Source organism: Mus caroli, unplaced genomic scaffold (genome assembly GCF_978045245.1).
Source record: "Mus caroli unplaced genomic scaffold, Mus_caroli_1 scaffold_16, whole genome shotgun sequence".
Classification (NCBI taxonomy): Eukaryota; Metazoa; Chordata; class Mammalia; order Rodentia; family Muridae; genus Mus; species Mus caroli.
The window spans coordinates 7,102,635-7,129,757 of record NW_028227271.1 but is presented as its reverse complement, the minus strand read 5'-3'; the positions used below and the strand labels follow the sequence as shown (position 1 = coordinate 7,129,757).

At 44.3% G+C, this 27,123-nt stretch overlaps 1 protein-coding gene across 4 annotated transcripts in view; it reads right to left on the bottom strand.

Annotated features, from left to right (window-relative positions):
* The window catches only part of Slc38a4 (solute carrier family 38 member 4), a 61,295-nt gene extending 34,957 nt beyond the window's left edge, over nt 1-26,338 (bottom strand). Inside the window, exon 1 of one of the 4 annotated variants that reach the window (XM_021182869.3) lies at nt 26,238-26,338. The gene's annotated coding sequence lies outside the window, so the exon portion shown is untranslated. Of the gene's footprint in view, nt 1-980; nt 1,088-20,248; nt 20,396-26,237 lie in introns of those variants that run through there. The other 3 variants (XM_021182870.3, XM_021182868.3, XM_085831489.1) reach the window with 3 other exon arrangements.
* Nucleotides 26,339-27,123: the final 785 nt, after the last annotated feature.

The window sequence follows — 27,123 nt, the reverse complement described above, 5'->3', positions numbered from 1 at the left end:
TATTGTAAAACACAGTTTAAAGAAACCTTTAAAGTCTGACTATCACAACCCTAAATGATACCCTTATATTTTTTAAGTACCATCTAGAAGTAATTTAATCATAAGTCTAGACTGGAGGGTTTTACATTACAAAAGCATTGTAATCTTTTTAGAAAACCCGTTGAACTTGGTTTAAGTTCTTCGGAAGGTTCATTGTAAACCGATGGACAAGAATATGGACTATTTCTTGAGTTGGGGATTTTCCCACTGGGTTAAAACTCTCTTGGCTTTGCTTTAGTCTCTATCGCCAGTTTCTCAATCAGATGTTCACTATATGGATGTGTAAAACCTCCACCCACTTGGCCATTTTGAGAACCACTGTTTCTAGTCTGCCAATTCAAGATCTTCAAAACTTAAAGTCCTATTTATATTTATTCGGGTTCTTATTGTGATTTTGCTCTTTTAAAAAGTGGTTTTTTTAAATTGTCAATTAAAAAGATGAGGGAGACAAATATTTCCCTCTCTCTCTCTCCCTCTCCCTCTCTCTCTCATAGATAGGGGAAACATTTATCCACCCCCACCTCTACTCATGGGACATTCTTTCTTTGATTAAGTTTCTGTGGGTTTTGTTGAATGGTGTCAGCTGGAGTCAGGACAGTGACAATTATGTATCTTCCCCTAACGTTTAGTGCCTTCAGTGACTTAGCAGCAGCTACAAGGACTGAGACTGCCTGCAGGCCTTGCACCATGTCTGTTGCCTACCATCCACCAGCCAACTTTCTCATCAGACCCAGAACCATTTGCAAAAGAGAAGTGCAGCCGGGAACTGGATAAATAATTTTCATGTCTGATAATATACTGAATTGATCTTTTAAGCCAAAAGTTATCCATGTAGTATTTTCTGTCATTTTAATTTGTAATGAATAAGCAACCGACACAGTCTAAAGAGGAGAGCAAGCACTACTGTAAGTCCGTGAACATGTATGTAAAATGAACTGTACCTTAATTATTTATCCAGTCCTGTGCCGTCTTTTCTGAACTGTTTGGGATGGCAGACCCCTGTCACAGAGGTGACTTATCTGAACTTTTTGGAAAGCAAGACAATGATTTAAAGGCCAGTGGGAGTGGACGACATAAGCCAATCAACACCATCACCTGGCCTCAACACCGCCCTCGGTCCAGCTTGCGTCAGCCCAGAAGAGAGGCACCGAGTTGGTTTGCTGTTGGTCACTTGGCTTAAACATTGGTCACACCAATTTCTATTTGCTTTTGGAATTTTGGCTTTTATACAACGAGGTTCTTATTGAAAGCCTCACTTCAGTGTCACACAGCACTAAAAAAAAAAAAAAAAATCAATCCGTTGCATGGTCAGGGGATTGAGCTAGAAGCATTAATTTCTCAGGTTTTATGAACTGACCATATAAAATAAAAATAATAATAGCTATTAAAAAGTCACACCATATGATGTCAGGGTCAGAGTGTAAAGATGTACTGGTTATATGGGAGGATGGTTTTCCTTTGCCTTGCTGACCCATTCAGAAGAAATTTTACAGGATGACAGGACCTCCAACCGTACCAAGTTACTCAAGGTGCCAGGAAGTGACAATTCTAGGCCTTATCAACCACGGCTGCCTCACCAGAGGCCATGTGTGGGCGAGCAAGCTATGGGGTGTGCTGCAAGAATCCCTAAAGGCATACATCATCTCCTTAAAAGAAACAAACCTAGGTAGCTCTCCACACACCAGAAGAGGAAGTCAAATGTGTTGGCGAATAACTTATCTGCAATAAAAATTGATCAGCTAGATAGACATTCTGAAAGGGAGATGAGAAAGAAGCAGAAACTAGCCCGGACTCAAGATCTTTGCCTTTTAAATGCTTATGACGTAAATAATCTCATAACCAATCAGAAGCTCTGTTATAATAGTCTACCAACGCCCATTCCTATAAAAACTAAACATTGTCCTCTGGTTAAGAAATTCCCAAGTTGATGCAATACACAAACCATCAGAGTCACGTGGACCTGCCCGCTCCCCTCTTCCACTCTAGTTGTGCCCATTTGATTTATTAAGTCTGAGATGGCACCTTTACCCTCACCCGTGACAGTGTGTTCTCCACTCTGGAGGTTTCTGTCATGGGTTTGTTTTTGTTTTCTCTCAGATGAGGGCTATCGTAATTCATCGAGAAAAGGCTATGAAGATGAGAAAAAGCAAGGGAAGAATAGCAGTAACTGTTAGGAAATTAAATCCCATTTCCTGGTGGGTCATTAGAGCCAGCATGGATGCCATCCTGATAAGAGAGCTTTATTGTATGGTCTTCATATTAAATGGGGAGCTGAGAGACAAGACACGTGTATACTCCAAACATTTTACTTCCCTTAATATTTTGTGTGTTGGGGTTCAGCATTCTTACTTCCAAGTATACTGAGTAACTATTACAACAGGCACATCAGGATAAATTTACAAACATACTTCCCTGTCCTTTGTAAAAAAAAAAAAAAAAAAAATTCAATCTACTTTATGCCAAAATATTCTAATCACAAAACTTACAACACTTCTTAAAATCAAATCCACTCAGATGGAAACTAGCTCAAATGGCCAAGACCCTAGTTAGTAGTTAGAGCATTCAGGTTTTTTGTACACATTTTCACACATTCAAATGTGGCCAACTTAGTGAAGAAATTATAGGATCTGGCCTTTACAAAAGGCAGAAAACTTCCCTTTTGTGGGAAAAAGCAGGCTTGCATGTGGTAAGGTAACACCCCAATGATGTCTTACAATAATGTTGTGGTGTAATTTCACGCACATCTGGTGATGGATGTATGCCGTTTTGGCTTTTAAAAATGTAGTAAATACAATATATTCGGTCAGGTTCCAGGATGGTTGAATTGTCAGTATAGAAGGCAGCAAGGGATCACAAACTCCCTCTCTTGCAAATGAAAATGGGTAACCATGATGTCACACACCTTTAATCCCAGTACTCAGGGGGCAGAGACAGGCAGATCTTTGAGTTCAAGGCCAGTCTGATCCATAGAGTAAGCTCTAGGACAGATGACAACCAGGGCTGCAGAGAGAAGCCTTTTCTAAATAAATAAATAAATAGTAGCATGACCTAGGTTATAGGAATGGCTAATGAGCAAATCTGGGTACTGAGGTGGCCAATACTTTAACTGACCCCTTTAAAACAAACAAACAAAAAGAACCCCATAAGTAAATACTTCCACAAACGGGACAGGCGCTTTGGTCTAAGTAAGCACATGGCTGGGACTGAGGACACATGCCCACATGAAGATATCCTTAGCTTCCCAGGCTCTGTCACAGTTAATACCAGCTTAACTGCACAGAGTCCCCTGGGACTTGTCAAACGGGGAGCTGCTATGGGCTGAGGTCATCCAGGAAGTTCTCAGGGAGCCCTGGGGCCTCTGGCTGAAAGGAAAGGCCATCTGAGATCTCAGTGGACAGAGAGGCGAGAGGCCTCCTGAGTGAAAAGGGGCACGCATTCCGACAACGTGAGAACCCTCCTGGCCTGAGTGGAGACCTTCTGACCCCGACAGGAGAACAGGATGAAGGAATCCAGATGGAAGAAGATGGCGTCTGGGAAATCAGATGCTTGGGATGAGGGGCCTTGAACCTTCACAATAAAGCTGGCAGGGTAGTTGCACAGAGAGGTGGTGGGTGGAGCTGGAGGTGGAGACAAGGGGGACTGACAAGATGGTTTGGGATTTAACTTACCTGTCTGAAAATGATGACCAAAAGGGAGACAAATAGAAAAATTCAAATAGAAGTCAACAGGAATTTGACATTTTTTTCCCTTGAAAGTTTTTTTTTAATTATTTTTCTAGCTCATGATAAATGCTAGGAATTTTATATGACTGTATTATGAGAAACAAGAAACTTGAAACCAAAAAAAAAAAAGAAAAAGATGTTTTGGCTGTTATCTTCACACAGGAAAGATCCTAGAATTCGTGTCCCAAGAAAATGTTATTAATTGAAAGCACAAAACTATTGTGTCACAAGAAACTTAGAACTTGTCAGTGTGTTGAGTCAAACTTTGTCTTGCTGGTGTTTAAAAGAACTAAAGTATCCTGTAGGGAAATTTCAGCTGCAACAATATCCTCAAAGGAGTGTGGCAGGAGCAGCTTAAAATCGGTTAACAAAACACACACAGAGCAACCAGAGCCCAATCCCATCAGCACTTTGCCCAGGAACAGGAAGGAAGAAGGTAGCCTCTTGTTCGAGTCTTGACTGTAACTCAATCTCTGACACTAGTCCTGGAACAAAATAACACGTGGATTCTGCTTATAGGCGAAGTCTGGAAAGACACAAAGACCCAGTAGTGACTAGGAAACAAAATGGTTACTTTTTAATCCTTTCTCTACAGCCACACCTTTTCTCATACTTCCAACCACACACTTCTTTTTCTGGCTCCCTCTTTAATTTCTCTTGTTTTCCAACCTTCCTTTTTGCTTCTCTTTTTTCTTCTCTTCTCTTCTCTTCTCTTCTCTTCTCTTCTCTTCTCTTCTCTTCTCTTCTCTTCTCTTCTCTTCTTTTCTTTTCTGTTCTTTTCTTTTTTAACTTTCCTAGGCTATGTGTTATGTATCTATTTAACTTATTTGTTTATAAAGATAGAGTTTCTGTGTTGCCTAGGCTAGCCTTGAACTTGTGACCCTCCTTCTTCCCTACCTTCTCAAGCTCTGGCATTATGGGTCTGTATTACCATGTCTGTCTCACTTAACTTCTTAATATCCTACTGTATTCACGATGCTCCAGCCTTCAAGAAGAGTCGCTGTTTTGTCACTTCTAGCCCTTAGGTCCATAAATGCAAAATCTAATGCAGTAGATGACAGGCTTCTGGTATGTTCTCACAGCATTTACATTGTCCAACTGTTTCTGTAATAGTGCGGATAAATGACCATCCAATGCAGCAACATACCAACTCTGCCCCCACACATGGAGGCTCACAGCATTCAGCAACAAGCAACATTCTGCCACTTTGGGGGGGGGGAGGCGCAGCTCAAGACGGGGTTTCTCTGTGTAGCCCTGGCTGTCCTTGAACTCACTCTATAGACCAGGCTGGCCCTGAACTCACAGGATTAAAGCTGTGTGTCACCACCGCCTGGCAGGCATCTTCCCATGCTTCTCTAGTCCTTGCCTAAACTTACATAATAATGAAAAAAAACAAGTAACAAAATACAAAATTGAATATTACCTTCAAGAGCCACACACATTACCTTAATTCTAAACAGAAAAGTATGGTTGAGTTTCCTTCTGTCTTCCTTCCTCCCTCCCTCCCTCCCTCCCTCCCTCCCTCCCTCCCTCCCTCCCTCCTTTCCTCCCTCCCTCCTTTCTCTTCCTCCCTCCCTCCCCTCCTCTCTCTCTTGCTCTCTTCCCTTTGTTTAACCTAGGCTAGTTTCCAGCTTGCTATATAGCTGAGGATGACCTGGGACTCCTGCTGATCCTTCTAAATGCACTGCACCCCAAGTGCGCACCATTTAGTCTCAGTCCTGGGCTGGAACTCATGGCTTCACCCATACTACATAACCCCCACTCTTCCTGCTCCATTCCAGGTCCCCTCTAGAATGTGCCACGTGTCCATGGCATATCTGCACAGTAGATTTTTTTTGAAAGCAGGAAATATAATTAATATAACAAAATCTGAAAGAGGATTTTTACAATGTAGTGCGATGCAGATGCTTCTATTTTAAGATTTAGAGTTTCAGGACTTTTTTGTTGTTGTTGTTGTACCCACCCGTAAGTTTCACAACTTTGTTAGAGCTCCCCCGCTGGTTCTTCCAGATTCCTGATGTCTCTGCACAGTGGAATTCTGCAATGAACTAGGTGGGGGCCCTTTCATCTTTTTTTTTTTTTTTAATGTTCTTAGCACACACACACACACACACATTGTAAATTACTGTATGGATAGCTTCATCCAATGAAATCTCCAAACGTCAACATTTATGACCCTCGCAAATACGAGACCACAAAGGGCTTCTGAGTCTAGCTCTCAGTTTGCTGTAAACGCTCCAAGGGAATGGCTCCAACCTGGCCTGAGACTTCTGAGGAGACTCTGAACTCGATGGCACTCTCCTCTCTTCATTGCAGCCTATGCCACCTCCACGGTTATACAATGGGCTATTTTAGAAATGTTTGAATAACCAACAGCTACATTGCAAAATTAGCAAACAGCTTTGGTAAAGGTTGACAAATTTATTGACTTTGCCACCAACCAAAGCAGAAAATTGTATTTAGCCTCAGTTGACAGAAGTACTTGTCAGAAGATGGTCTATGACCTTGATATTTTTTGGTTTTCCCCTTGGAAACAGATCTTTCTGTTCTGTCTCATTTCTCAAACTCACGTTGAAATCACATAGGAAAAAAAAAAGTGTCACAAACTCAGTCTAGGCTTCTGCTCAAATAGATATGGTGAATAAAAGCAACAAGGTCTTTAACACTTATGGGAATTAAAAACGTAGGCAGTCTACAATGGAAATCCTAAATTTTAAAATAGACTTTTTAAAAGCTGGCTTGAAATAGCAATTCTTGGCCTTTTAAATTCCTTCCGGAGGGCTGTGGGGATGGCTTAGTGGGTAAAGGGCTTGCCACGTAAGTGTGGGGACCTGGCTTCAGATCTCAAAATGACAGGTAGGTTATGCGCTTCTGTAATTCTGTTGTGCTTCTGACAAGATGGGATGCAGAGGCAGGGGAATCCCCAGGAGCTTCTCAGGCCAGCTGACCTGGTATACGCAGCAACAAAGAAATGACCTTACGCAAGGAGAAAGGTGAAGAACAAACCCACCCTCTGATGTGTGTGTGTGTGTGTGTGTGTGTGTGTGTGTGTGTGGCACGTGCGTGCATTTAGATGCACATCATACATGTAGATTATATACATAAGCACACACATAAATAATATACTTCACATACATAGATTAGATACATAAAAATACCTACTAGATGAAACAGTATGGCTAAAAGGTGCGTAATTACAGCATTGTATCCAAGACAACTAACCATCCACCCATTTCTGTTCTTCATACTGACATAAATAGAGCTGAGTTGTGTTTGTTGTCTTTCAAGTTAATAGCAACTGATGCTCTAAACAACAACAACAGCAACAACAAATCTCATTGCTCTGGGTCACAGGCCACTAAATCCCATTGCTTCCTTCCCCGTCCCCATGGGTGCTTCCTTTATAAAAAAAAAAAAACGTATTTTCTAAAAGAACTTTAGCTTTGTTGTTTTTATTAGCTACTGGACTTTGTCAATCTGGTATTAGTCGGCTGGAATCTGGGCCCTCAGAAGATCTCTAAACTATGGCCCGATAGGTTGTGAGTGAGTAGGCTAGGCGCTCCCAGCAAGAATTGAGAAAGGAATGGGCCCTCATACATAGTGACAGTTGGATCTGGGCTGTAGAAGACAGTGTCCCTGCTGGCCAGGCCCATGTGGAGGCTGGCCTCTAAGCATCCACAGAATGCGGAACTAAGGATTCTCTGCTGCTACGGTGTCATGAGGCTCCTATGTTGCAGCTGGGTCCACAGTGTGCAGTGCCTAGAGGTGGGGTTTTCATGAGGTTCTCACCTAATCAATGGATTAACCCTTGATACAGCAAATCATATTATTATTAGAAGGTGGTAGAAACTGGTCTTTTATTTTTACTTTTTGTTTTTGGTTTAGTTTAGTTTAGTTTGGTTTGGTTTGGTTTGGTTTGGTTTGGTTTGGTTTGGGTTGGGTTGGGCTGGGCTGGGTTGGGTTGCTTGGTTTTTTTTAGAGACAAGGTTTCTCTTTGTAGCCTTGCTGTTTTGGAACTCACTCTGTAGACCAGGCTGGCCTTGAACTCAGAGATCTGCCTGCCTCTGCCTCCCAAGTGCTGGGAATAAAGGCATGTGCACCGCCCTTCAGTAGAAGCTGTTGAAGTTGGATCCTAATCGAAGGAAGCAGCTGGTCACAGGATGTGCCTGCGAAGGGTGTATCTCGCCTAAGGCCTCCTCTTCTGTCTGACTCTCACCACGGGGTGAACCCTTGCTCTCTACCACGAGTTCTTCTGCGTGGTGCTCTGCCTCACTCTGCCCAGAAGCCACAGAGTCAAGTGACCGCTGACAGAGATGTCTCAAACCATGAGTCAGAGGACTCTTCTGTCCTTTAAGTTGGTTTTCCTCAGGTGTTTACACGTAGCAAAAGAAAAGTAACACACATGCTTAGCAGACAGACTTGTTCAAAGGAATCTAAATGGGGTGGGAGTGGGGTAGATGGAGGTAGGAAGCAGTGGGGGCAGGGGTAGAGCTCTTAATGTTCTTCATGCAGTGAACCAGGGAGCAGTTCTTGAAGTGAGTCTCTTCAGTGGAGGAAACACAGGTTTCTAACCCAGAGATCACTTGCCCTGCTGGGTTCCAAGAACCCCAGTGTGTGGCCACACTTCACTCAGAGCCCTCACAGGGCCACCAACCGACAAACTGCTCTCCTCTCAAGGAGTTGGGCAGTGCCCAGGCTGGCAACCTAACTCAGCTTTTTGTGTTCTATGCGTTACTTTATTAAAGAACTATAAGTCTGGCCCGGTGGGGTGGAGGGGGAGGATCACACCTTTAATCATACATAGCACTTGGGATGAAGAGGCCAGGGGAAGGAAGGTAAATCTCTGAATTCAAGACCAGCCCGGCCTACAGAGTGAGTTTCAGGACAGCCAGGGCTAGACAAACTGTCTCGAAATAATATATAAAGAATATATTATATATAAAACAAATGAGAACTCTAGAGGGCAAATATAAAATTAATAGTACCAATCTTCCTTTAGCAGCAGAAGGGAGTCATTCAGACTGATGGTATATTTAGGTTTGGAGAAGGGTTTAAGTCTGTCTAGAGAACCCATTTAGATTACCTATAAACAACCCACCTTGTTTGCTTTGAATAATAATAGACCGTGCCTGGCTATAGTTGGCACTGTATAAATGCTGAATGAATAAAAGTTTTTATTAAAGGCATTGATTCAAGCTGCCCATCCAAACCTGCCTTTAGAAATTATTTATAAGGTTTCTTTCCACACACTAGGAATAACCACTTGATAGCCACCAAACAGTCATGATGTCTCACCAACATGGCCTCTCAGAATCATGAGCTAAACCGGGCGTGGTGGCGCATGCCTTTAATCCCAGCACTTGGGAGGCAGAGGCAGGCAGATTTCTGAGTTCGAGGCCAGCCTGGTCTACAAAGTGAGTTCCAGGACAGCCAGGGCTATACAGAGAAACCCTGTCTTGAACCCCACACCACCCCAAAAAAGAATCATGAGCTAGACAAGGGCAAGAGCAATGGAGATGCTAATATGGATGGGAAAAGCCCATGATGCCTCAGTCCCACACAGAGATGCAACAGGCAATGGTTCTAAGGATGCTGAGCCAAGGGCCATAGTTTCCCTTGGGATAAGTATGTCAATTAGTTATCCAACACCAAACGGCCACCCCTGAAAACAACAGAAGGGATGAAAAGGTTATACACATATATTTAGGAATATATGTAACAACAATTAATTCTAGAAAGGCCATGAGTTGGAAAGAGAGCACAGAGCATAGATAGCAGGGCTTGGAGGGAAGAGATGGGAGAGATGGTGTGACAATATTGTAATCCCAAAATCCGAAAGAAGCAATTTTTAAAAGATGTGCAAGTCCTGGGGCAACGTTCAGAACCACTGAGTAGAAACTACATACCACACTCTCTAGGTGAAGAACTAAAAAACTGAAATTCACAACTCTAAAAGGAGCGGTACGCATGAGTAAAGGTCTTTCCGCTAATAACGCTCCTTTTGCCACCAAACCAGAAACGTTTTAACATGAGTAAGTGGTAACTGTACTTACATAGAAATCAAAGAGTCGCCAAAATGTGTGTCCTCTAGGAACATGTCCAAGATACAATTCTCTGTTGGCGTAGAATTTCGATTTCTAAATATTTCAATTTGATTCTTCTTGTTAAAACTTTTGCCAAAAGGAAGAGATGCGTGGTCTTTAGTGCGTTTTCTTCTTCCCCGCTTCTAGTCAACCCACCTCTCATTCCATCGGCAAGCATTTTATTAGGCACCTGGCATATAGAACAGAGCTTCCTGCCTCCTTGGTCCTGGTTAGCTTTCTTTCTACTTTCTAATGAGCAGCTGTGTTTTACTATGAAGAGTCATAAGCTTTGAAATTCTCAGGGTATTTAAGAATTGAGCTGATACACATGATATTAACGTAGGTAGGCGTGCATTCATGTATGAAGCTTTGCGTTGTGTTTGTTGTACAGAAGGCTCTGTATAGCTTCTTCATTAGACACTGTAGGACTTCCTGTCCACAGAAGCTGGGCTTCTTTGCCTCTCATGCATGTAACGCATGTACTACTGTCTCCCTATATTCACAAAGCCTCACCAAATACAGACTGGCTGAAGACATGAGCTTGGCGACTCTGGCGTCCACATTCAATGCTTCTGAAGGGAGCCCCACTTGGCTCCTCCTGGCCCCAGGAGCTTAAGACAAGGTCTAAAACCTTGTTCCTTTGTGTTTCTGCCTTGTGCATCCTTGGAGACAGACTCACATGCTGAGCTACACGTGAGTTTACATGTCTGCCTTCTGCAAGAGCACAGATCACACTGGGTTCTCCAGAGACTCCTGCCTAGACCCGACTCCAGTCTCTATTGCTTATTAGCACTCTGGCTTTGGGCAAGTTGTTTGCTATTTCTCTTGACCTCTTCCCTTCCCTCAGTGTTCTGATTTACAGGGAAACAATAATGCCTGCCTCACACTTCCGTTACGAGGATTAGCTGATTTAATGTCTACACGGTGTTCTGATGGGCATCTGGCACATGGTGAGTACGGTATATTTACAAATGCCTTTAAAGAGCTATTAGCATCATTCATGGGCCTCCGACTCGTGCTTAATAGGGTATGACAACCTGGGCATGGTGGCACATACTTGTCATCCCAACACGTGGGAGACCAAAGCTGAAAGATCAAAAGTTTGAGGCCAGCCTGCGCTACATAGCAACAGTGCCTCAAAACAAACAAACAGAACCCAAATCAACAACAACAATAAAAGGATTTCTGAAATGAACGAAACCCCTGTAGCTATATGGAACCCCAGTTTTCTCTTTCTAACTGGATTTAGCAAAGCTGGTACCAGCTTACCTTGAAAGCTAAACGAGGTAACAGTTTAGTGTTCCAACTAAGTCATTTTATTGTTTGCTTATATGAGTTATGTGATGTTTGCAAATTTGCTTATAGGGTTAAGTCCATCAGCACTTCTCTCTTTGGAAGGGCCGCTGCTAGCCGCTCTGCTATTTTGCCCGTTAGGCTATTGATTGGTGCCATCGGAAAGCTGGAAAGAGACGGGTTTTGGCCCTGACCCACGGAACCTCAGAAAACAACCTTGTAAGAAGACATGGCCTGCAATGTGTGTTTGTTTAATATTAACCAACATGTGAAACCGAACAGAGCCGTGGTGCAAATATCTCTGAACCTGTTGTCTTCAGCAGTGTTTAAATGACGGACTTGCAGGGTGGGGACCGTTTGGTCTTGCTTCCTGTTATCACTCTTGTTGGTGAGTCTGACAAAACTTCGAGACGCAAAGATGAATGAAGACACGTTTTCCAAGTGCCAAGTGCATGCATGTAACTTGCATTCTGTGTTCTGAGGACATCAAGTCATCCCTCTCACTTCTTACTGGCCCAGTGAGATGGGCCCAGGGCAGGAGCCTTTAGTGCATATGGAAGGTAGCAAGAAGACACGCTCCCACATGGGAAGGCTCCTTGAGGGTAATGGTCTACGAAATACGGCACCATTCATGGATTAAGTAGATTTGGGAACAAAAAGTGACTTTGTAAAGGGTTCTAAGAGACTACAGAGAATACTCCCTTCCCCTCTCCACTCGTGTGTGTGTGTGTGTGTGTGTGTGTGTGTGTGTGTGTATGAAGGAATTTATATAAAAACTTACAACACACTGAGTGGAGTAGAAACTAAATACACATTTCAGTTACTGCTGACCATGTAGTCTAACTCTATCTGGTCTGTGTGACGTGGCAGGCATTGAATTGAACGTTTTTAAGGGAATCCACCCACTCCCAAGGAGTGGATTACTTTTTGACTCCAATCACTGACTATACATAAAATCACTGAATTCCAATGCAAACACTTCATTCCACGTCCTTGGCGAAAATCCAGATGGTGAGTTTAACTCCCAGGCGTTGGGGCCAGCGTTTCATGAATCACTCCTCGAGTTATGATTTGGAATGTTAACAGACACTGGGACAAATGGCTTCCCCAGTGAGCCCTTAAAACACCCAGCCATTGGTCTGATTAACTTCTTGAACTGCTAGCCTTCTATAGGTTGAAAAAAAAAAAACATATTTGTAAAGGATATCTGTACCATAGGCTGACTGTCTACGGCGCAGCCCTGGCTGCGGTCATGTCTGTTTACTCTGGCCTGGTATTTAACAAAATATATGAACTTGCCATAGCAACTTCAGCAACTCAAACCTGCATGTTTCCAAGATAAGAGGAATGGTTTTAAAGAAACATACAAGCATACAGGCAAACTAGGTATCTCTCAGGATAGAAATGTGTAGCATTGTAGTGACTTTACTCTCAGACAATATGATTTTTAAAACTGTATTATAGTTATCATTTTCATTATTGTTCACAGATGGAATCTTAGTGTTAAGTGCATCTAGATGTCGAACAGTGATGTAGAGCACACAGCCAGAGCAGTCCCCTGGTCTGGGTTACTCATTTTAGGGAAAAACAAAACAGAGTATCTTTTTTGCCTACTGTTCTCTATTATTTGCTAGAGATAAAACCTGAAAAGAGATTTTTAAAAACAAAACCTCCATTATATTTCTAAGGATAGGTACAGGATGTTTCTTCTAATTTATCAAGGGAAAATCTTTTTTTTACATTGCTGTCAGATCAGGAGGTTCAACCCCATCTTTTTATGAACCCACCAAGTCCCAGGGGCTGTGGAGTCTGACCCCTTCACTTCTGCCTGGACATGTTACTGCTATAGTTTTAGTTTTTGTTTTTTCCCTATTCTATTTTGGTGAAGAATAAAAGAATCATTTTCAAAAATGTGTATTTTCATGAATGTAAAAGTTTTCTGATTATTTAAATAATTTCCATTATTTAATGGAAATTAAAACTCCATATGTATGTACATGGAGGTGGGCATTTATCTCATCGGGAGAGATACATTTAGTTTTCGCTCTGAGTAATTTTTTTTTTGGAGTGGCTTCGAAGGAGGTAACAGTGTAGAAGAATTGGAGTCTCAGATTCCTGAAAGACTAGAATTATAGAATGAATTTTTTTTTTTACATACTTTAATATGGCAACAGGAAATACAAATGGCTCACTTTTCCATCTCTTGCTGGTCCATGGCACCCAGAGCTCCAGCGATTGAAAGTTCATACTCACATTCAGGGACACTCTTGGGGTGTGGTCTTGTTTTCCATTGTCTTTCTGGTTTTGGTGATAAGGTTGGACCTAGGACCTTTGAAATGCTAGACAAGTGCTCTCCCATTGGTCCACATCCCCAGCCCCTGGTGCTACACTGCTCTCATAGATTAAAGTTGTTATGTCTTGTGTGCTCTCTGTCCAGGTGTGAGCTCAAGAAGATGACTAAGTTCCTTGCTTAATATGAAGAAGCTTCTAGAAACTCTAAGTAGCCTCCTAGCCCTGAATCTAAGTAGACGTTTGTTCCTTTGCCTCTCGAGGCAGATCTTTTATGTGGAGTGTGGGAAATGGCGTCCCAGGTGACAGATGGCCACCCTTCTGCAATGTGACTGCTCCTTCCTCGCCAACAGAGATGCAACCTGAAGTCTTACCTTTGGTCAAACTGTTATATCTCCAAAACCTTCAACCAAAAGCTTAAGTATAAACTACAACCAAACCCGGGAGCCAACTGTGTGTGAGTCTCACGCATCCCAAGCCACTTCTCCATCTCTGTGTGCTTACACGCTGACTTCAAAGTTGAAATCTGACTTGCGTTAGGCAAAACAGGCTTGCAGCTCAAGAAAAGCAAGTCCATTGCTCCTTAGACATGTAACTCTCCTTTTTAAAAAAAAAAAAAAAAAAAAACGATATTTGGCAAAACATATAAATTTGCAAAATGCCTCATTAATTTTGGATAGTATGGCATGACACAGCTTTACTTTTTAGTTCCTACATTTTCAATCTTGTGTAAAAGCAGGTAGTATAAAATAATACCCTTTTGTGTAGGCTCCGCCATTGTACAGTTGAACGTGCCCGGTCTTACTCCATCTAATGAGCCATTCCCCCTCGTGCTACTATTATAAGGTCTGTATTTTCTGAATAAACATATTCCAGTACACATCAATAACAAAAGTGCTTTTCCAACACGGCCGCACAGCACAGTCTTAAGTCAAAACAACACCTTGGGTTTATTACGCGCTACGTTTTGCAATCTTTGGGGAAGATGGACAAACAATCCTGCTGAGCAACAGGACACATTTTGAAACCTGATTCAGAGTGCATTCCCGGTCATTCATATCCTGAAGAAATGTCAGGAAAACCTCAAGCTTAATGGAGGATGATACTGGGGAAAATCAGAATTATAGGTTGAACAGCCCTCCAGGCAACAAGCTAAAGAAAGGAAAATTCTAGCTTTTCTTTAGAATATGGGTAATGCTATACAACCAATCACTAAGTTCCACCATCAAATAAATTGCTAGGGACAAGGTGAGAGGGAAAAGATTGTATGTATTCACAGAGCCTTGAGAATTAACCCCAGCATGGGCCCTGCTTAAATTTTGACCCAGAGTCGAGCTCGGTGTGGGGTATAGGAGAGGGAAACCAGGTATACCTGGACAGTGTTTGAAAGAACTATCTGAATATTTGCTTATATCAAACAAGTGTTGACAATATTTTAATTCTTCTTAAGGAGTTCCGCAGGTGCAGGGTTGTACAGCAGAGCTTCAGAGTCTTGCAGAGCTCAAACTTCCTATCAGCTGACCAGGCCCCCACATTTCCGCTCCCCATATTCCTTAGCAATCTGCTAGTATATTTTATGGGACCTTTGTCTTGAGCTATTTTAGTGACCTCGGACAAGTGGAATCTGCAGGATTTGCCTTGAACAACTGGGTGTGTTTCACTTAGCACAGTACCCTCTACATTGTCACAGCCTGAAAAAGACTTCATTGTACACAGTGACAAATTTTCTTCCACCATCCACCTGTCCGGGGACACACAGGGTGTTCTGTAATTTGGTGAGTGTGACCATCACTGCCACGAAATGAGGGTACAGCTTCCTGTCTGAGATCACAATTTCAATTCTTTGGAATAAATAGCCAGGAAGCAGGGCTGCTAAGTAACATGGTAGACTAGTTTTTAATTTGGGGGACCCCTGCCCGGTTTTCATGATGTTCATAGCAGCAACAGCATATTCAATATTCTCAACAGGCCCTGCTCTCTTCTGGGTTCTCCTTTGGAATCTGCCGTTCTGACTGGTGTGAGGAGGGACTTTACTGTGCTTCTGTGTTTTCTTGATGGGTAGTAGTAGGTCAGCATCTTTGTGGCCCTGCTGGCTTACTGTGTGGCCTCCCTTAGAGAACTGTCTTCAAGATTCTGGCCCATTTTCAGTTGGATTCTTTCTTTTAGAGATAAGTAGTTTGCAAGTGTTTTCTCCCATTCTACAAAACCCATTCTCCCATTTCTTTTGCTGTATGATGAAGCTTTTTAGGCTAATATCGTCTCACTGTGCTTCTGAGGTCATTGCCAAAGGCAATGTCAAAAAACCCTCCAACCTACATTTTCTTCCAAGATTTTAGTTTCATGCCGTATCGTCATGTTTTAAAGTCATTTTAAGGTTGTGTGTGTGTGTGTGTGTGTGTGTGTGTGTGTGTGTGTGTGCACGCTATGAGACGGGAACACAATTTTATTGTTTACTGTGTAGTTACAAATTTTCCCCAACACAATTTATTGAAGAGGCAATATTTTTTTCTGGTGTGTATGATGATCAGTCCTGGTGAACATCAATGGACCCTGTTGCGTGGATTTCACTCTGGGATCTCTGTTCTAGTCTGTTGATCTATGTGGCTATCCACATGGCCAACACCACATAGTCCTAACTACTTAAGCTTTGTAATAGGTTTCAAAACCAAGAAGTATGCCTCTAATTTTGTCACGTTGGCTATTTTGAATCTTCTGTGGTACTGAAGGAATTTCACAGTTGTTTTTCTGTTTGGTTTTAGGTTTTAGCTTTTTTGGTTTTGGGTTTTTGTTGTTTTTTTGTTTTCTACATTTTAAGTAAGTGGAACAACATGAAGCTTCCCACTCATGAAACCATGACATGTTTACACTTAATCATCATCTCCAATTCTTGTCATCAGTGCTTTATAGTTTTCTCCTGCAAGCCTGTGACTTCTCTGCCTAACTCTATGCCTAAGTACTTGACTGAAGTATGGTTTTAAGGACGAGTTGTTATTGAACTCCTTTTGGGATATTACCTGTGTAGTGTAGTTAACAATTGATGTCCATAAGCTGACTTTTTAGCCTGTAACTTTACGGGATTTATTTACTAGTTGTAACACTTTTTTGTGGAGTCTTAAGGATTTCTCTCTATATGAGATCATGGGGGCCAGAGAGATAGTTCAGCAGATGAGGAGCTCACTGCACAAGCCTGGTGACCCTAAGAACTATGTGTCGGAGAGGACACATGTCCTCAGAGTCCTCTATCCACCTCCAACCTCAAACACATCACACACACACATACACACACACAACAATAATGATGGCATTCTGAAGTTCATATATATCCAAGTGAAACCCACACTCAGTGGCTAGAGTTTGAGGGCTTCTTGGGAGAATGTTATGTTGACATTCGTGTAAGCACAGATTTCCTGTGACTTAAAGAGAAATTACTCAAGGGATAGGGTCGAGTTAGAAGCTGTGATTTAGCCTCCTCCTCAAATTCTCCTCTGATGGTTAAAGTACCACAGCTTCTTTTAAATGTATGCTGTGACCCACACAAACCAACTTTAGCTCTGTAGCTCAGAGCATGCAAGGGGTTATTCAGTGTCACCAGTCAGAGCACTCATAGAGACAGCCTGGAGTTGATTGAAGCTCTGCTCCGTGGAATACAACCACTTTGTAGGAAAGCATCGTCATTTGCTATTTTGTGGATGAAACCAGTCAGCCCAGTGAGGAGACATTTCTATGGCTCTTCACTGCTGGAGGAAGCCAGAACCTAGTTTGCTTGTTATAGAATCCAGGTATAACTTATTCCTTATCCAAAATTCAACATGCATCATGCCATGCATATCTTTTAAGACCTAAAAAAGGAAGATACTTTCTTTCTTAATGCCCATGCATGAGCTGGAAAGACCCCGGTCCCTCTAATGATGGAGTGGCAGGCACCAAAGGCCTAGTGGTTAAGATTTGGGGTCTGTATCTCCTTTTAGGCCATAACCTGTTAAAAATGGCCACCTCGGTTGAAAAGTCCTTATAACTAAAGAAATGACAAAAGTGACAATGAAAATATTCCTGTTGGGTAAAACCATAGCGTTGCTAGTCATCTCCTTACCTCTGGGGAATTATTATTACCCTAACTTAGAAGCTAGGTAGCTGATGCTCAGAAAGATTTGAGTGGCATAGCCCAAACCCAAAACCGATGAGAGTAGTGAAGCAGACCTCACACGGAATCATCTTCTGGTACCTACTTTGCGTTGGGCACTGTAGTGTTAGTCAACTTCTGTCCCAGTGTCAAAATTACCCAAGACAACAAGCGTTAACAAAGGGAAGATTCGTTCTGCCTCACAGTTCCGGGAGGTTTAAATAATGATCTCTTTCCCCTATTGCCTTGAGGCTGTGCTGAGGCAGAACAGCATGGTGGAGACAGGATGGATAAAAATGCTCAAAGCAGCCAGGGAGTGAAAGGCCTGAAGAAACTGGGGTCTCACTGTCCCCTCTAAGGGCTCCTGCTGACCCCACTTGCTCCAGCCAGGCCCGCCTCCTAAAGTCTACCAACAGGAAATGGTTCCAATAAGATATCAAGAGAGTACCACAAGGTACTTTGAAAGTAATCACACAGCCTACACTTGGCTTTTGTTTGTGCCGAGAAGTTTCACATTTACTTCAGAGAACTCTTTTTCTTCTCTTTAAAGAAAAACCAAACACCCTTCCTATCATGTTCCAAACAAACAAAACAAAACAATGAAGCCTGCAGTGTTAGGAAGTGTGATGGATATATTTGCATCTCCTATCCTGTCTTCTGAATGACTGCCATCATTAATCCAGTAAGTGAAGGGCTGAGCACAAGGTACAGGAAGCCAATACCCAGTCTCTGACTTACCACAGACGCTCACTGCAGAAGATTATGGGACTGAGGTAATTAGCCAGCCACAGGTGGAGGGTCTCCTGCACACACACACACACACACACACACACACACATACACACACACATGCAGACAGAGACACACAGATACATATACACAGAGAAAGACATAGGCTCACATGGATACACACAGACACAGGGACACACACACACACATAGGACATACACAGCATACAAACACAGCACACCCCCACACACACACACACTTCTCAGTAGTTAGGATCCAGAAGACAGAGCAAACCACCAGTACCTCATGCTTACTTTAAATGAAACATAAAAGTGAGACATTTAGAAGGGGTAAGAAAAGACAGATTTGTCAGTGAAAGGACGCACGTACTATGTGAGTGGAGACAGTCGGCCATGTTTAGACTGTGTGGTCACCACATGACCCACCCCCTCCTTCTCCTCTTACCAGGTGTAAACTAAGGGATCTTTATCTGGCAGCAGGCACCATCAGGACCACGCCCTTGGTTTGTAGAAGGGCAACCACATGGAGGCTAATCTGGGTCAGATCCCACATACTGCTGTGACTTGACAACAGTTTGGAGTCCACATGTGGAGTCCCAAACTCCAGACTCTTTTGGACAGTATTGTATACCTTTTTCTCCTGATCCTCACTGGGGGTGTACAGCTGTCTGGTGGGTACTGACTGAAGGTGAGAGGACCCCAACTCTTCTTGGGCACTATTTGAAATGACCTCTCTCCCTTAGACACCTGTGGTTTCTTCCATGGTGTGCTAAACAAGAATGTTCAGAGATTTTTTTTTAAAAATGTGGTACTATGTAAGTACCTGGGGTAATGGGTTAGCAATGAGAAAATATAAAACACTGGCTTCTATAGCAATTCGAATGGGTCTTAATAGAGAGTAGACTAAATCAGTCTCAAGAGGAGCATACTGGATGATTCCGTTTATGGAAAGGAATAAGTAAGCCATAGAAAACACCTAGTTCCCAGGGGCAGGGACAAAGAGATGGACTTCGTAATAAAGGGTCAGCATAGGCCACGTCTAAGATGGTGGCCGCGCAAGTTCTGTATCTTGGCTGGTTACAGTCGCACATATACATGTGCGTGATAAAAGGACAGAGACCACAGCCACCCAGCCAATATCAAGTTCCTGGTTTTGATGCTGTTAGACCGTGTCAAATGTAACTACTAAAGAAAGCCGGGAGGGGAGCTGGCGGTGCACTCTGTGGCCCTGGGTTGAGTCTAGTATTCATGAGGCCCTCTCTTCCAGCAATCCCCAGCATCCGATGGGAGGGAGGGGGGAGGGAGACAGGAGGGAAGATTTCTGAGGAAAATCTGAGGAGGATACCCAGCCCTCTTTGTCCCATTTGCTCAAGCTTTTATAAATCTATCACTATAGAGAATTCCCAGGAGAGTACGAACTCCCCTCTGTAGAAAGGATAACTAAATGATAGCAAAATGACTCACAAGACCAAAAAAAAAAAAAAAAAAAAAAAAAAAAAAGAAAGTCTGACGTGTTTCTAAAGCGTGCTGTTATAACAAAATTCCTTGGAAAGCGAGAGCAAAGTCAACGCATCCCAGACCAGTACAAAGCAGTTCTGTCTGGCTAATACTATGGCAACTGGATGCTTTTGCAGCATCCGGAAAAGCCCAGCTGGAAACTCTAACCCTTAGGTGACATTACCTAATGGCAAAGGTCAGGCTGGTCACACAGCTTTTAGGGAGGCCCTGCATAGGTGCAACAGGTCCCTACTTTGTGGACAAATAAGACCCAAGTGTGTGTACACCACCTAGAGCAGGAGTTTCCAGACTGTGCCCAGTGAATGCCTACCTCGCCCACTCCCCTTTGCAGGTCTTTCCCACACTTCCCTATCAAGTTCACTGCCCCCTCCCCAACCCCTGCTGGCCCCTCTCTCTCCCTAAAGCACCCAGTCATAGCAAAGGCATCTGGCGAACCTGTGTATGCAGTATTCCCGCCAGCGACTTTGGTTCTCCTGTTCCACCCGAAGCCTCATGCTGGGCTCAAGGACATCCCAGGGGCTGCAGGAACTTCAACAGTAGTGCTGCATGCAGCCATAGGCCCAAGCTATCTCAGGTGAATTGCCGATTTTTCCCTTTTCTTCTTCAACATTTTATAGCACCCAGAATGTGCCCGGTGTTATAAAATTATGCCAAAACAAAGAGCAAAGTCCTTGTCCCGAGGAGCAGGCCATGTAAAAGGAGCGAATGACGCAGAGTAAAAAGGACAGGACAAACAGCAGGCACACTGGGCAGGTGGAAAGTTCAGGCGCAAGGTAAGACAGAGCCAAGACTCTCAATGGCTCAGCGTGAGGAAGTCACAGCCATGGCTGACTGCAGAGTGCGAGGTACACCCAGTGTTTACCAGGCTAAGTCCACCATCCTTGTCATCTCTAAGGTATGCACAGTTGTTACATGGAAATGCATCTTCCACAGCCCAAATATTACAAAGCCCCGTGTAGGACTCCGAGTGTTTTGCAAATGTGAAATCGTCTGCTTCCCACAGGGCCCGTGATGCGGGAACCAGTGTGTTCTCCAGTTTCACAGATAAACGGTGAAGCTGTCAAGCCAACTTGCCCAAGGTCACTCGAGTACAAAACAGAGGAGCCATAGAGTGAACCCAGAACACCCACGTGACACAGCCCAGACATGCACTCTTAAAGCTCAGCTCGCCAATGGCCTTGGGCTCGAACTCCCTAGCCAGATGCAGTGACTGTAACTTATAAACTCACACACTGACTGTTGGCAATGCTCAGACCTTCGAGAGCTAAACACGGAAGTGCTTATTTGAAGAACAAATACTGGCAGAGGAATTTTTTAAAAAGGAGATGGAGGAGGAGAATAATTTTTTTCTTTGTTCATTCAACAAACATGGACCAAGTGACAAATATATGGGATGTGTATGGCAATGCACGACACCAGTCAACAAAATTTACACCACCTCTGTGCCATTCAGGGGATGGCAGCATCCCGAGGCCAGACTGTCCCGCACAAGACTCATTCAGTCCTTCTTTCCTCCATAATTTCCTTCATTTCAGTAGTGGTAGTTTTTGTTTGTTTCTTTTGTTTTGTTTTTTGGATTTTTTGTTGTTGTTGTTGTTCGTGGTGGTGGTGGTAGTGGTGGTGACGGCAGTGGTGTGTGTATATGTGTATGTATGTACGTGTGTGTATAGCTTTTCCCTCAGAATTGAAATGATCTCCTCAGGAGGGAAGAGGACATCTCACAAGGTTTCAGAAACTAACAGGACTTCAAGGCTGAGGAAGTTCAGAAAGCTAAAAGATTTACAAAATGTCTGCCCCAGATTATAGCAAGCAGTGAGCATTTGCTGAGAGGAGACTCTTCAGCAGATCTGCCGACAAAGTGAGTGGGGAGCCCCGGCCTTACAGCTCTCGTGAGACCTCACTGACGCCAGGCTGGGCTTTGTGGTATGCAGTTATCTTTCCTTCATCCAGGTTCCCGTAAGCGCCCTCTCCTTAGTGACTGAGCGAAGTCACTGGTGCCCTCAGGTAGACTGGGGTGAAATTCTTGCTTAATTCCATCATTGGGGCTTATCTGAGAGGGATAGACATTTTTCACATTTACCCAGGAAAAGTCAGAGCACAGAAGAAAAAAATAATAACATGCTATCAAAAGCAAATACACCAGGGGCGGTGGTGGCGCACACCTTTAATCCCAGCAGAGGGAGGGAGGCAGAGGCAGGAGGATTTCTGAGTTCCAGGCCAGCCTGATCTATAGAGTGAGTTCCAGGACAGCCAGGGTTACACAGAGAAACCCTGTCTGGAAACAAAACAATTCAAACAAACAAACAAAAAATCAAAAAAGCACACGCACGATCTCTCTGTGAGTCTCTGTCTGTCTCTATCTCTATCACTCTCTATCTCTTACTGGGCTGGCTCCAGAGAGGTATGGGCCTGAGGTCAGATTCCCAGCACCTGCAAGCTGGGCCTGCAGAACCTGTCCATAGCTCTATCACTGGAGACAAAAGAAGACAGACAGATGCCCAGATCTCCTGGCCAGCCGGCGCCACCAATCAGTGAGATCTGGCTTCAATGAGATATTATCTCAAAGACTAAAGAGGCTCACAAGAGAGAAAGGCATCTAAAATGGAGGCCTGGCCTCCAACATGGAGGCCTGGCCTCCATACATCATGCACACCCACCCACTTACCAATACATATGTGGGAATCCACCAAACAGAAATACTTGTTAGCATTTAAACATCTCAAATAATGTTGCAGGTAGTTAAAGCAATAGCATCCTTGATAATAGCTCTCTTATGCCGAGCGCTTAGGGTACACCAGACATCAGCTTAAACATTCCATGAGGAATGAGTTGCTCACTCCCTTAGAATCCACTGAGGCATGCACCGCTCTCCTGAATCACAGAGGAAGAAACCCTCCTGCTCAAAGACTTACTCTAAAAGTGTGTCCTCTAATCCAGTAAAAGAAATATCTTGGAGTGTCTGTATGCTTCACCGACTCTGATTTGCCTCCCAACCAAAGAGCTTTCAAGTACAGATGTGGTGGAGACGTAAGATGATCCTCGAACCCTCAGTGAAGAGTCAAAAGGCCCCTTAGGACTGACGTTGGAAGCTAATTTTCAAAATATAGTTTGAAAAGCCATGCACATACCTGCCACGGACATCTGTGGAAGTGGGAAGATGGCGGTCATACTGCCTGTCACTCAAATCCCCACTTCATTGTAGTTTAAGTATTATTTATATATATATTTATATTATAATATTAGATTATATTAGTATTAATATGCGAATGTTATCATAAATATATTTATATACTTAAACATAAAAATGGTAATATTTTTATACTGTGACTTGTGCATTAAGTGATAAAACCATGAAAAATTAAAATCAGGACAGAAAAACTCCCTCCAATTCTCTCTATAAGCGTGCAAAGCATTTGTTGAGAAATCTTTATGTGGGTGTCAGCAGCGTCTATGCTAAAACAGATTCCTCAGACAACCAGAAAAGTAACACTGAGGACACAACAAAATGGCAGCTCCCTCCCCAGGTGCCTGCTACTACGACGCCCGTCACAAAGTGATGGACCCATAAACACATTTTCCTCATTTCCAGATTTAGCCACTTGGTTTTGGTGACTACAGGCCAGACCTCCCTTAATTCAAGAGAGGACAGAGGTGACTTGCAGAGGACTCTGAACCCCTCCCTCCTCTCTCCCCAGAGGCATCTCCACCCCTGAGCACTGACTGTGCTTAGACTAAATGGCTCCCGTCTCAGGCTCACCCTGGGATATTTGCTACCATTTCCCTCTTCACCTCTTCTTGTTCCTCACCTAGCCAACTCCTACTTCCGCTTCAAAACCTAGCTTAAGAATCACTTCATTTTGTCCAGCAGTGGTGGTGCGTGCCTGTAGTGGTAAAGGAAGGTGGATCTCTGAGTTCAAGGTCTACAAGTGAGTTCCAAGATAGCCGGGGCTACGCAGATAAACCCTGTCTCAAAAAAGCAAACAAACAAAGGACCCACCTATTCTTGTTACACTACTTGGCATGCTCAAACCCCACCCCATTTAATAAAGCAAATTCTGATGTAGAATATAATGGCTTACTTTAATTATCCTCCACTGGACTAATCTATTATTCAACAAACATTTGTGATCACAAAGAATTTGCTCTGCCCTGTGTGAAGTGACAGTGGAGATATATTTAAAAAACAAAACAACAACAAAAAAACACCAACAAGAAAAATCGAATAGATTTCCTGCAAGCCAGTGTTGCACCATGATTGTCCGGGGAATGAATGAGTGGAATTAGGTCATTACATATCAAATAAGAGGTGGACCACAGGAAGGTTTATGGTCATGTGAAAGTGATTCTGTTTTCCATTTCTCCCGTGGCTCCCATCCTATCATGACACATAGTACTGCCTTTCTATTCTCTTCCCTCCTTTTTTACTGTCTTTAAATAAAGAGACAAAGAGGAACCTCTTTGGAGGATCTAAGGACACTTTCACGGAGGAGTCCCATCAAAAATCCTGCGTGCTTATCAAACATTACGATTTGTGACAGTAACAAAACGATAGTTATGAAGTAGCAATGGAGTAATTTTACGGCTGGGTGTTCACCGAGGCATGAGGAACTATCTTAAAGGGTCTGAGTATTAGGAAGGTTGAGGTTCCCGTGATTTGTCCTTTCACCGCAACACACATAATGAGAACCAAAACATCCAGCAAGCGCCGGTCTGCCTCACTCCAGCTTTTCTGAGGGCTCCGGATCTCTAAGCACCAGCCCAGAGGCTCAAAAAACCCTCTAGGCGTGTGGCCACTGCCTAAGAATTCATCCCTAATCGTCCTTGCCTAAGTCTCAGGTTCAGCTCGCCCCTCTTCCTCCAACTGGGTCAGCAGTGCTGAAGCATCGCAGGCTCTGGTATACATGGAAGAGATTTTCTAGCCACCTTTCCCTGTGGCTCGCCACAAGGGTCCGTCCATGGAACTCCAGCCCAATCCCCACGAGGATCGGCCCACAGGAACCCCAACCCGATCCCCGCGAGGGTCCCTCCACGGGAACCCCAGCCAGCCCGATCCCCGCGAGGGTCCCTCCACGGGAACCCCAGCCAGCCCGATCCCCGCGAGGGTCCCTCCACGGGAACCCCAGCCAGCCCGATCCCCGCGAGGGTCCCTCCACGGGAACCCCAGCCAGCCCGATCCCCGCGAGGGTCCCTCCACGGGAACCCCAGCCAGCCCGATCCCCGCGAGGGTACCCCCACGGGAACCCCAACCCGATCCCCGCGAGGGTCCCTCCATGGGAACCCCAACCCGATCCCCACGAGGGTCTCTCCACAGGAACCCCAACCCGATCCCCGCGAGGGTCCCTCCACGGGAACCCCAACCAGATCCCCGCGAGGGTCTCTCCACGGGAACCCCAGACCGATCCCTGTGAGGGTCCGTCCCCAGGAACTGATACCCCGAAGAGCCACCTATGCCTTTTCAGCTGTCTGTCCGTGCTCACTGCCTCAAGGCAAAAGAAGTTCCTTCTGGTTGACCAAGTTGTCTCCTCCCAACTACTCCACGGTCAGTTTCCCTCTCCTCTGAAGTGCCCGCGACCCCCACCCTACCGCGGGGTTTCGGCGCCTACGAGCCGTTGGGTGTGGCGGATCCCCGATCCCACCATGTGGGAAGCAGTCTCGGCTCTAAATCAAATTCTCACTTTGCTCCAGGCTCTTGGGACTCCTTAGAGTCCCCAAGCCTTAGAGTTCGCACTCCGGGAGCATGCTGATCTGCTCGCCGTAAGGCAATTTAACAACGGGAGCATGCTCGCAGTCAGGAAATTCAACTACCAACTATCAAGAGACCAGCGAGTCTATTTTAAACCCTGAACCCGCGTTCCCCCACCACCTCCGGCGGGCGGGGGGGGGGGGGGGGGCATAGGCACGCTTCCAGCAACTCGGGTAGCACCTTGTGGGCACGATCCCCAAGGGTGAGGAGCCAGATCCTAGGAAGGGTGAGACCCTCTTTATAAGGCAGCTACTATCGTTCAAGGAGGTCCCACAACAAAAATCTCAGAGCCAATAGACCTCCAGTCGGCAAGCCCACACCAGTCTCTGGAGACGGCCACGCAGGCACAGTTCGAATAGGAGCCTTCAAAAAAAGCCCCTCAAGCTATCCCCTCCGCCTGCCCTGGTTTACTTCACTTCTAGTCACTGAAATAACCCAGTTAGCCTGTAGTTCTAAGGTACAACCAACAAATTTTGACCCTACACAGTTCCGAGACCTGAATGCCCCACGTGCGCTTGTCCCCACGCGCGCGCGGGGGCACACACATACACTCGCACATACGCGCACATACACACGCACACACGCGCACACATACACACACACACACACACAAGTTAAGATCTAGCCCTAAAATTCCACGCTGAGTCGTTTTTAAGAGAAAATATACCAGATTTAACTCACCCGCCTTTCTGTCTACCCTCTTCGGGTTGGAATCCAATGGATGTGGCGGCAAGGGTTAGACTGGGAGACCCTTCCGTCTTCTCTATTGGCTTCCCAAAGAGTGGAAATTTCCATCCTGTGATAGGGGGCAGCATCTCGACCTCCTTTCTTGAGGACCCTCCCTTCAAGCCTAGCCACCAATAGCAGTGCAGGAACCTGATCTGTCAACAGAAACATCTTTCCAGGTGGAGTCTAGCTGTCCAGCTGTCCTTTTAGAGGGAAGCCTGGAGCCCAGAGAGCAATGGAGGCCCCTCCACCCGCTCTGGGTCCTGTTACCAAAGAGTTTGGTGTGAGTTCATTTTCGACTGTGAAGTTTCTTTATTTGGGGGGATTTTCCTGTGTGCAGGATATATCTACATTGTTAAATAGGTAAAAGTGTAGAGTATTCGACAAACAACTTTTTCACGGACTACACAGCTTACCGTCACCACACAACACAATGCAAACAAATAGAATATGGTGGTCACAGTAAAAATCTCTATGCAATACAAGGGCAACCTTGCCGTCACCCACTTGTGAACCCTTCCTGTAATTCTCCTCTGGGGTCCTAGTTTAAATATGATCCCGAGTACAAAGGAAGCTATAGTAAACGACATTTTCTGCTCGCTAGGAGGGTCTTAAGGAAAAGTATGTGTATGGAACCATTTTCTGACACTAAGCGTAGTTCCCGCTTCAAAGAAGGTCCGTGTTTATTTAATAAAAGTTGCCATTCTTTTGTGGCAGAAGGGGTTCACCGGTGGAGAATTGGCCTCTGAGGATTTAACAGACCCACCAGGGACACAGACAGGGCTTTTGGAACTCTCAGCACCCAACGTAAATTATGAAGAGCTGCCGGTCTAACTGTCTG